The 12,360-nt window shown below is 41.8% G+C and overlaps 1 protein-coding gene across 1 annotated transcript in view; it reads right to left on the bottom strand.

The window, feature by feature from the left end:
* Positions 1-1,768: 1,768 nt before the first annotated feature.
* The window catches only part of LOC135510796 (uncharacterized), a 43,726-nt gene continuing 33,134 nt past the window's right edge, over positions 1,769-12,360 (bottom strand). The window contains exon 3 of the transcript XR_010451161.1: positions 1,769-3,073. The gene's annotated coding sequence lies outside the window, so the exon portion shown is untranslated. The remainder of the gene's footprint in view (positions 3,074-12,360) is intronic.

Genomic DNA, 12,360 nt, shown 5'->3' with positions numbered 1-12,360 from the left:
AGTTCAAGTAGAATACTTCAATCTCCTTGTATTGTTTAATTAAAATTAGCAGGTGTAACATGAAGAAAATAAAATGTATTTGCCATGTTATTTCATTACCAGATCATATTGTGAATAGTCGGAAGTTGGAAGTTTAAATAAACATTAGCCAAATACATTTATACTCAGTTTTTCACAATTGCTGACATTTAATCCTAGCTAAAATTCCCTGTCTTAGGTCAGCTAGGATCACCACTTTGTTTTAAGAATGTGAAATATCCAAATAATAGTAGAGAGAATGATTTATTTCAGCTTTTATTTCTTTCATCACATTCATTTCATCACAGTTTCGGATAGCCTTCCACAAGCTTCCCACAATAAGTTGCGTGAATTTTGGCCCATTCCTCCTAACAGAGCTGGTGTAACCGAGTCAGGTTTGAAGGCCTCCTTCCTCGCACAACGTTTTCAGTTCTGCCCACAGATTTTCGATGGGATTGAGGTCAGGGCTTTGTGATGGCCACTCCAATACCTTGACCTTGTTGTCCTTAAGCCATTTTGCCACATCTTTGGAAGTATGCATGGGGTCATTGTCCATTTGGAAGACCCATTTGCGACCAAGCTTTAACTTCCTGACTGATGTCTTGAGATGTTGCTTCAATATATCCACATAGTTTTCCTACCTCATGATGACATCTATTTTGTGAAGTGCTCCAGTCCCTCCTGCAGCAAAGCACTTCCCACAACATGATGCTGCCACCCCCGTACTTCACGGTTGGGATGGCATTCTTTGGCTTGCAAGCCTCCCCCTTTTTCCTCCAAACATAATGATGGTCATTATGGCCAAACAGTTATATTTTTGTTTCATCAGACCAGAGGACATTTCTTCAAAAAGTACAATCTTTGTACCCATGTGCATTTACAAACCGTGGTCTGGATTTTTTATGGCAGTTTTGGAGCAGTGGCTTCTTCCTTGCTGAGCGGCCTTTCAGGTTATATTGATATAGGACTCATTTTACTGTGGATATAGATACTTTTGTACCTGTTTCCTCCAACATTTTCACAAGGTCCTTTGCTGTTGTTCTGAGATTGATTTGCACTTTTCGCACCAAAGTACATTCATTTCTAGGAGACAGAACACATCTCCTTCCTGAGCGGTATGAGGGCTGCGTGGTCCCATGGTGTTTATACTTGCATACTATTGTTTGTACAGATGAACGTGGTACCTTCAGGCTTTTGGAAATTACTCCCAAGGATGAACCAGACTGGCTGATTTCTTTTGATTTTCCCATGACGTCAAGCATAAAGGCACTGAGTTTGAAGGTAGGCCTTGAAATACATCCACAGGTACACCTCCAATTGACTCAAATGATGTCAGAAGCTTCAAAAGCCATGACATCATTTTCTGGAATTTTCCAAGCTGTTTAAAGGCACAGTCAACTTAGTGGATGTAAACTTCTGACCCACTGGAATTGTGATACAGTGAAATATGAGTGAAATCATCTGTCTGTAAACAATTGTTGAAAAATGTATTGTAATGCACAAAGTGGATGTCCTAACCGACTTGCCAAAACTATAGTTTGATGACAAGAAATTTGTGGAGTGGTTGAAAAACAAGTTCTAATGACTCGAACCTAAGTGTATGTACATTTCTGACTTCAAATGTATGTATTTTAGTGTCATTATATCCAGAATAATTCATAGGAATAGTGTTGGGTGTTGCACAGTAGTTTATCCTACACTTTTGTGCACAGTAGACTGCGTCCAAACGGAGGCACAAAAACATGGAACATGGAATCAAATCAAATTTATTTATATAGCACTTCTTACATCAGCTGATATATCAAAGTGCTGTACAGAAAGCCAGCCTAAAACCCCAAACAGCAAGCAATGCAGGTGTAGAAGCACGGTGGCTCGGAAAAACTCCCTAGAAAGGCCAAAACTTAGGAAGAAACCTAGAGAGGAACCAGGCTATGAGGGGTGGCCAGTCCTCTTCTGGCTGTGCCGGGTGGAGATTATAACAGAACATGGCCAAGATGTTCAAATGTTCATAAATGACCAGCATGCTCAAATAATAATAATCACAGTAGTTGTCGATGGTGCAGCAAGTCAGCACCTCAGGAGTAAATGTCAGTTGGCTCTTCATAGCCGATCATTGAGAGTATCTCTACCGCTCCTGCTGTCTCTAGAGAGTTGAAAACAGCAGTTCTGGGACAGGTAGCACGTCCCGGTGAACAGGTCAGGGTTCCATAGCCGCAGGCAGAACAGTTGAAACTGGAGCAGCAGCACGGCCAGGTGGACTGGGGACAGCAAGGAGTTTTTAGGGCACAGCTCTCTAGAAGTCTCTAGAAGCCTTGCCTTTCCAAATCATAATTATAATTATTGATAAATTATCCAATCCAAATCCTTAGAGTCCTTAGTGCTTCACGTTGGTTCTATCACTTTAATTTAAGACCCTTGCTTTTCTCATCACTTATGTTAATGACAGATTGGTATTTCACTGCATTCTTATTCTAAATTACAAAATTCTGCCTTGTGCAGACCTCCACAATCAACCTGATACCCCAAATAAACAATTTTGGACAGGCCTAAATCAATTACTGGCACGGTTGACCAACCCCCTTCACAGCACTCATTCTTCCTGGCATTTCTTCATGTTCTTCTTCAGATAGTGTTTTAGTTTGCCCTTTTAATGGGACATGTTCAAAGTGGGTGGCCCTTGATAATGTCTCTCACCTGAGCCGCCACTGTCCTTTACAGTCCATTATGTCTTTGTCCATTTTCCTACCAGTACACCAGCAGCATGAGAGAAGTTTGGACTGGATCTCTCTCCATGCTCAGTCCACATGCATCCCATGTCGCTCCTGAGAGAAAGAGCAATAGAGAAAAGGCCGTTGATATCTATATCGACTGCTGTGTACAGGTTGCTGGCTCGGACTCAGGTCTCACGGAAGAAGTGGTGAAGGACCATACTGATCGCAATTTAAGCCATTTTCAGCCGATTAGAGGGGAGGTGTTGAGGTTCACACTGTTCATCGGCCAAATGATCTCCCATGCAATGATCTCCCATGCATCTAGATACCATTTCTGCCATTACCTTGAGAGAGGACAGACCAGAACAACAGTTTAGTTTAGGGCATTTGTAAATAAGTAAATTCAGACTTCTAAGACAAATGTCATAAAGAATAACAACACACAGTTTAATCGTGATCCACGCGTCCAGAAAAACAACAACAACACTGACTGTTAATTTAAAAATAAACAAATTAGAATAAATCAAAACAAATTATCTCTTGATAACTCCATAAGGGAATTTTATTTTACTAGGCAAGTCAGTTAAGCACAATTTCTTGTTTTCAATGACGGCCTAGGAACAGTGGGTTAACTGCCTGTTCTGGGGCAGAACAACAGATTTGGACCTTGTCGCCTCGGGGGTTTGAACTTGCAACCTTCCAGTTACTAGTCCAATGCTCCACTAGGCTACCCTGCCGCCCCAAATAATTGTATCCCGTAAGGGAATGGTAAAACAGACTAGACATTTGGAGCATTTTGTTTCTGATACAGATTATTTTGTGTTTCCTTCCTTACAATCAAAGTATAGTATGCCTGGAACTCAATGCACTGCTTTTTAAATGTAAAACGCTTCAATGTAAAAAGCAAATTCAAACAACATCAGAAAGCATTTACAGAAAATTGTGTTTAATTAATTATTTTAACTGCTCGACATCACTAATGGATACAAATCCTTAGTCTCATAATAATATATGGCATTTAGCAGATGTTTTTATGCAACGCAACTTACAGTCATGCATGCATACCTTCTACATATGGGTGGTTTCAGGAATTGAACCCACTACCCTGGCATAGCTCTACCAACTGAGCTACAAAGGACCAGGTGTCATGTGTTTTCAGGAGACAAACAAATTATATAAATCAAATCAAACTAATTGTCATACGCGCTTAATACAACAAGTGTAGACTTTACCATGAATAAAATACACATGAATGGAGCTATATACAGGTAGTACCAATACCAGATCAATGTGCAGGGGTGTGAGGTATTTGAGGTATATACTTAACAAAAATACAAACACACCACGTAAAGTGTTGGTCCCATGTTTCATGAGCTGAAATAAAAGATCCCAGAAATGTTCCTTATGCACAAAAAGCTTATTTCCCTAAAATGTTGTGCACAAATTTGTTTACATCCCTGTTAGTGAGTATTTATCCTTTGCCAAGATAATCTATCCACCTGACTGACAGATGTGGCATATCAAGAAGCTGATTAAACAGCATGATTATTACACAGGTGCACATCATTTCTCTACCATATAAGCCGCCACCAATGTTGTTTTAGAGAATTTGTCAGTGCGTCCATCCGGCCTCACATCCGCAGATCACGTGTAACCACGCCAGCCCAGGACCTTCACATCCGGTTTCTTCACCTGCGGGATCGTCTGAGACCAGCCACCCGGACTTCTGATGAAACTTGTTAGTTTTGCACAACCGACGCATTTCTGCAGAGACTGTCAGAAACCGTCTCAGGGAAGCTCATCTGCATGCTCATCATCCTGACCAGACTATTTACCTTACTGCAGTTTGGCGTCGTAACCACCTTCAATGGCCACTAGCATGCTGGAGAAGTGTGCTCTTCATGATGAATCGCAGTTTCAACTGTACCGGGCTGATGGCAGACAGCGTGTTTGGGGTTATGGTATGTGCAGGCATAAGCTACGGACAATGAAAACAATTGCATTTTAACGATGGCAATTTGAATGTGCAGTGATATTGTGACGGGGCCCATATTCGTGCCATTAATCCACCGCCATCACCTCATGTTTCAGCATGATAATGCCCGGTACCATGTTACAAGGACCTCTACACAACTTCTGGAATCTGAAAATGTCCCAGTTTGTCCATGGCCTGCATACTCACCAGACATGTCGCGCATTGAGCACGTTTGGATGCTCTGGATCAACGTGTACGACAGCATGTTCCAGTACCCTCCAATATCCAGCAACTTCGCACAGCCATTGAAGAGGAGTGGGACAACATTCCACAATCCACTATCAACAGCCCGGATCAACTCTTTGTGAAAGAGATGCCGCGCTGCATGAGGCAAATGGTGGTCACACCAGATACTGACTGGTTTTCTGATCCACGAACTGCCTTTTCTTTTAGGGTATCTGTGCCCAACAGATGCATATCAGTATTCCCAGTCATGGGAAATCCATAGATTAGGGCCTCGTGAATTTACTACAATATAGCAAGTAAAACACTGGAATGGTAGATTTGCAGTGGAAGAATGTGCAAAGTAGAAATACAAATAATGGGGTGCAAAGGAGCAAAATAAATAAATAAATAAAATAAATACAGTAGGGAAAGAGGTAGTTGTTTGGGCTAAATTATAGGTGGGCTATGTACAGGTGCAGTAATCTGTGAGCTGCTCTGACAGTTGGTGCTTAAAGCTAGTGAGAGAAGTGTTTACAGTTTCAGAGATTTTTGTAGTTCGTTCCAGTCATTGGCAACAGAGAACTGGAAGGAGAGGCGGCCAAAGAAAGAATTGGTTTTGGGGGTGACCAGAGAGATATTGTAACGACGTTCTTTGTTTGTCGAAAGAGAGTCGGACCGAAATGCAGCGTGTTTGTTACTCATGTTTTAATAGTGAAAACAAATAACGAAACTATACATTAAATAACGAATAAATACAAAACAACAAAACAGAACGTGAAACCTATTACAGCCCGACTGTACAGCCCACAGAGACAGGAACAATCACCCACGAAATACAAAGCGAAACCCAGGCTACCTAAATACGGTTCCCAATCAGAGACAACGAGAATCACCTGACTCTGACTGAGAACCGCCTCAGGCAGCCAAACCTATGAAACACACACCCCTAATCAGCTACAATCCCAATAACTAAAAAACCCCACTAAATACAACAAACAATAAACCCATGTCACACCCTGGCCTGACCAACTAATTAACTAAAACACAAAATACTAAGACCAAGGCGTGACAGATATACCTGCTGGAGCGTGTGCTACAGGTGGGTGATGCTATGGTGACCAGCGAGCTGAGATAAGGGGGGACTTTACCTAGCAGGGTCTTGTAGATTACATGGAGCCAGTGGGTTTGGCGACGAATATGAAGCGAGGGCCAGTATATATAATCTTGTGAGTGTGCATAGAGTCAGTGCAAGCTAGGGTCAGTGCAGATAGTCTGGGTAACCATTTAATAAACTATTTAGCAGACAGTTTATTTGGCTTGGGGGTAGAAGCTGTCTCGGAGCCTTTTGGTGCCTGTTGGTGCAAGAGCCCATGCCTTGGTACTGTTTGCCAGATGGTAGCAGAGTGAACAGTCTATGGCTAGGGTGGCTGGAGTCTTTTCCAATTTTTCAGGCCTGACTCTGACGTCGCCTGATATAGAGGTCCTGGATGGCAGGGACCTTGACCCCAGTGATGTACTGGGCTGTCCGCACCACCCTCTGTAGTGCTTTGCAGTCGATGGCAGTGCATTTGCCATACCAAGCGATGATGCAGCCAGTCAAGAGGCTCTCAATGGTGCAGCTGTAGAACTTTTTGAGAATCTGAGGGCCCATACCACGTTTTTTTGCCTCCTCAGGCACTGTTGTGCCCTTTTCACGACTGTGTGGGTGTTTGTGGATCATGTTAAGTCCTCTCCCCTCTTTATCCTGTAGTCCACGTTCAGTTCCTTGGTGTTACTGGCATTGAGGTAGAGGACCACTACTTAGCACCACACTGCTAAGTCTCTGACCTCCATGTAGACTGTCTCATCGCCATCAGTGATCAGACCTACCATGGTCGTGTGGTCAGTAAACTTGATGATGGTGTTGGAGTCATGCATGGCCACGTAGTCGTGGATAAACAGTGAGTACAGGAGGGGACTAAACACAGCGTGGCAGAGGTGTTGTTGCCTACCCTCACCACCTGGGGCCAGCCCGTCAGGAAGTCCAGGATCCATTTGCAAAGGGTGGTGTTCAGTCCCAGGGTCGCCAGCTTGTTGATGAGCATGGAGGGAACGCTGAGCTGAGGTCCATGAACAGCATTGACACATAGTTATTTCCTCTCCTGTCCGGGAGGGAGAAGGTAGTGTGAAGTGCAATTGAGATTGTGTCATCTGTGGATTTATTTGATTTTTTTATTTCACCTTTATATAACTAGGTAGGTCAGTTGAGAACAAGTTCTCATTTACAACTGCGACCTGGCCAAGATAAAGCAAAGCAGTACGACACATACAACAACACAGAGTTACACTTGGAATAAACAAACATACAGTCAATAATACAGTAGAAGAAAATAAGTATATATACAGTGTGTGCAAATGAGGTAAGATAAGGGATGTAAGGCAATAAAATAGGCCATAGTGGTGAGGTAATTCCGATATAGCAATTAAACACTGGAGTGATAGATGTGCAGAAGATGAATGCGCAAGTAGAGATACTGGGGTGCAAAGGAGCTAAATAAATACAGTATTGGAATGAGGTAGTTGGATGGGCTATTTACAGATGGACTATGAACAGCTGCAATGATCTGTGAGCTGCTCTGACAGCTGGTGCTTAAAGTTAGTGAGGGAGATAAGAGTCTCCAGCTTCAGCGATTTTTGCAGTTTGTTCCAGTCATTGGCAGCAGAGAACTGGAAGGAGAGGCGGCCAAAGTAGGAATTGGCTTTGGGAGTGACCAGTGAAATGTACCTGCTGGAGCGTGTGCTGCAGGTGGGTGCTGCTATGGTGACCAGCGAACTGAGATAAGGCAGTGTTTTACGTATCAAAGACTTGTAAATGACCTGGAGCCAGTAGGTTTGGCGACGAGTATGAAGCAAGGGCCAGCCAACGAGAGCATACAGGTCGCAGTGGTTGTGTAGTATATGGGGCTTTGGTGACAAAACGGATGGCACTGTGATAGACTGCATCCAATTTGTTGAGTAGAGTGTTGGAGGCTATTTTGTAAATGACATCGCCAAAGTCGAGGATTGGTAGGATAGTCAGTTTTACAAGGGTATGTTTGGCAGCATGATTGAAGGATGCTTTGTTGCAAAACAGAAAGCCAATTCTAGATTTAATTTTGGATTGGAGATGCTTAATGTGAGTCTGGAAGGAGAGTTTACAATCTATCCAGGCACGTAACCCTGCACCTTAGAAGCTGCTGGCCCATATACATAGACTTGAAATCACAGGCCACTTTTTAATAATGGAACACTAGTCACTTTAATAATGTTTACATATGTTTTCATTACTCATCTCATATGTACACTACCGTTCAAAAGTTTGGGGTCACTTAGAAATGTCCTTGTTTTTGAAAAAATCCTGTAATCGAACCCACAAATGCTGATACTCCAGATACTCAACTAGTCTAAAGAAGGCCAATTTTATTGCTTCTTTAATCAGGACAACAGTTTTCAGCTGTATTAACATAATTGCAAAATGGTTTTCAATTAGCCTTTTAAAATGATCAACTTTGATTAGCTAACAAAACGTGCCATTGGAACATAGGAGTGATGCTTGCTGGTAATGGGCCTCTATATGCCTATGTAGATATTCCATTAAAAATCAGCTGTATCCAGCTACAATAGGGGTGCGAACTGGCGGCAGGGAAGTCAGACGCAGGAGAGAAATAACTGTGTTTCCAACTGTGCAGTTCATTAACAAACAAAAACCCTGGAAAACAGACTAATAAAATAAATGGGTCCATAACCCAACGCACACCAGGACAGACGAGCACAAGCACTTACAACAAACAATCACCGACAAGGACATGAGGGGGAACAGAGGGTTAAATACACAACATGTAATTGATGGGATTGTAACCAGGTGTGATGGAAGACCAGACAAAACCAATGGAAAATGAAAAGAGGATCAGCGATGGCTCGAAGTTCGGTGACTTCGACCACCGAAAGCCGCCCGAACAAGGAGAGGGACCAACTTCGGCGGAAGTCGTGACAAGTAATTTACAACACTAACAATTTCTACACTGTATTTCTGATCAATTTGATGTTATTTTAATGGAAAAAACTTTTGCTTTTCTTTCAAAAACAAGGACATTTCTAAGTGACCCCAAACTTTTGAACGGTAGTGTATATACTGTATTCTATTCTACTGTATTTTAGTCTATGCCACTCTGATATTTTTCATCCTAATATTTATATATTCCCTTATTCCATTATTTTACTTTTATGTTGTGTGTATTGTGTGTATTGTTGTGAATTATTAGATATCACTGCACTGTTGGAGCAAGCATTTAGCTACACTTGCAATAACATCTGCTAAACATGTGTACGTGACAAATACAATTGGATTTGATTTGATTTGAATCAGAGTCATTGTTCGTTTGTTTGTTTCCCACTTGATTTATTTATCCAGGTGCTCCAGTGTCAAAAGGTCATTTCAGTTATCCTAACAACTGCCGCACATTTGGATCTGTTGAATGATTATTGCATATTTACCTAATTAAACGTTCACTTTATTCAGTCCCAAAGTCCCTACTGTGGTTTGTTACAGTGTTAATGAATGCACTAAACACTCCTCAGTTGACACGCATTTGAATGTGAAGTAGACAGTCTGTAGTCCATCAGCTAAGCTTAACATGTTTTTTTTCCAAACTTTATTTGGATAGTCCCGAAGCATATCTACAGATAGTTACTAGAATGATAACAAATATTCTGTTCAATTGTAACTGATATGCAGTTGAGATGCTGCTGATAGTCTACAGATGGCTTGTATACATGGACTATAGATTACTTTGTTTAAAATGATGAGATATACTGTTGAGACACTCCTGAAAGGCTTAAGATATGCTGTTGAAATGCTGCTGATGGTCTACAGAAAATTGGTAGAACATCTGCAGATGGACGACAAACACTTTGTTGTTGAAAGTCAACCAACATGCTGTCGACATTTTACTGATAGTTTGTTAGGGCATCTACAGATGGACTATCCAAATAAAGTGTTACCCTCTCTTCCTCTCTCCTTCTCTCCTACTCTGGCCACTGTCACTCTACACAGACATGTATAATGTCCTCTTCTCCTCGGCCCTCCTCGCCCCTCCCCGCCCCTCCCCGCACCTCCTCGCACCTCCTCGCCCCTCCTCGCACCTTCTCCGGCCTCCCCGGCTCTCCCCATCTGGTGACGCCGCCGGTCTCGTCATGTTAAAGAAATTAGGAAACTCAGACAGGAAGAATTCTGCTATCTAACAGATGTTACAGTCTGGTCAGTGTCCTGATCATGTTTAGCATCAGAGACTGTGGTAAAGAAAGCAGACTGGGTCTGAGACAGAGACAGACATACAAAGACAGGAAAAGGAGACAAAGAGCATGCATGGGTAAAATGGCTGTGGAAGCCAAGAAAAGGAATGCCATATTACAACCTAGGTGTTGTTATGATTGCGTTGTTTGCTCTATAACATGTTAGTTCATATGCCTTGTGGCCATGATATCTAGGCCTAAGGCTGAGACAATAAGACACAGTGGCAGAATAAATTCAACCACACCTTTGTTTCATCATAAAAATCGGGGAGCAACATCTGTCCACAAAACATATTGCATGTAACAAACAGTTAAATGACCGACAGCATGGTCAAGAAAGTGAATGTTTCTGACTACTGAACAACTATTGATTTAGAACCATGGAGAATTACAGCGAGTTGCAAAGAAAACAGGTACTACCTCACTATTCCAGGACCATTTCAACAGCATCTAATCACCTATGCTTAATCTAATACAGTGACAACTAAAATATACCAAAAAAAATGTATTTAGTCCAATCAACATAATCTTAATCTGATTTGGCCGTCCATGCGACTTTATTTGTGTGTGTGTGTGTGTGTGTGTGTGTGTGTGTGTTTGCGTGCGTGCGTTAGCATGCAAGTAGAAGAAACATGTTGACTCACCCAACTTGTAGAGAAACACCAATGCCATCCTCCTCTTGTATGTTGCCTAAACGGTCTATGACTGTCATGCACGCTTTTGTTTTTGTTGTCCTATGCTACCTGGCTAAAATGCTTGCTCGCTAGCCTAACTTCCTTTCATGGGCAACGATGAGCCAGCAGTTAACATTAGTTAGCTTACTACATCCAGCTACATACTGAACATTCAATATCTCAGGCAAGAGACACAATGTATGAGTTTATGGTTGGATCGGAATCAACGTTAAAATCATTGACCATCATTGGCCAGAATTAAGTAAAACCACAAGTCCAAATTCCTATCTCTATTTATTTTTTTTATTTTTCATTTCACCTTTATTTAACCAGGTAGGCTAGTTGAGAACAAGTTCTCATTTACAACTGCGACCTGGCCAAGATAAAGCAAAGCAGTGCGACACAAACAACAACACAGAGTTACACATGAATAAACAAACATACAGTCAATAATACAATAGAAAAAGTCGATATACAGTGTGTGCAAATGAGGTAGGATAAGGGGGGTAAGGCAATAAATAGGCCATAGTGGCAAAATAATTACAATATAGCTACTAAACACTGAAATGATAGATATGCAGAAGATGAGTGCGCAAGTAGAGATACTGAGGTGCAAAGGAGCAAAAATAAATCAAATAAATTACAGTATGGGGATGAGGTAGTTGGATGGGGTATTTACAGCTGGGCTATGTACAGGTGCATTGATCTGTGAGCTGCTCTGACAGCTGGTGCTTAAAGTTAGTGAGGGAGATATGAGTCTCCAGCTTCAGTTAATTTTGCTATCCATAGCTAATTTAGGAAAGGGACAATTTTATCTAGCTAGTTAGCTAACCACCGGAGGACAACGACACATGAGATGCAACAATTAAAGTTTTCTGTCAATGACGTTTGATTTCTAATGTGATGTGTTTGGTGGCTTCCCCCTTTTTTTTTTGGTCTGCCAGGAACATTCATGTTTGGCTCACTCAGTTTATCTCAATGCGGATTGACTATTGTTTGATACTTTTTTTTAAGGGAGGCCAAACACTCTCTGACATTCCTTGCATTCAATGCTACAGGTGGCAACAATGTCGTACTCTTTTTGACCAGACAGCATCAGATAGATTGGGCTATACATACAGAGACAGAGGGGCACTGTTTTGTTCGCCTCTTGCGAATTGAAACACAGAGAGACGAAAGATACATAAACATTTTTTGCTGTTCATTCTTTTGGAGAATCCTGGCTTCCTTTGGCATCCATGAATACACGCCACTGCTTTTACATCCGTTTGCATCAGTCTCTGTTACACACTGCTTTACTGTAGTGTTACAACACTTTAGTGTAGTGAAGTACTACCACCACACGGCGGCACTCTAGAGTAGTGAATACTCCACTACACTGTACCTCTGCTATCAGTATGACAATCGGGTGTAGCTAATGACACATTGGAATATGATACAATCAGCT

This window comes from Oncorhynchus masou, chromosome 23, assembly GCF_036934945.1.
Source record: "Oncorhynchus masou masou isolate Uvic2021 chromosome 23, UVic_Omas_1.1, whole genome shotgun sequence".
Lineage (NCBI taxonomy): Eukaryota > Metazoa > Chordata > Actinopteri > Salmoniformes > Salmonidae > Oncorhynchus > Oncorhynchus masou.
The sequence above is the reverse complement of the archived record's forward strand: the minus strand, read 5'-3'. Positions and strand labels throughout refer to the sequence as shown.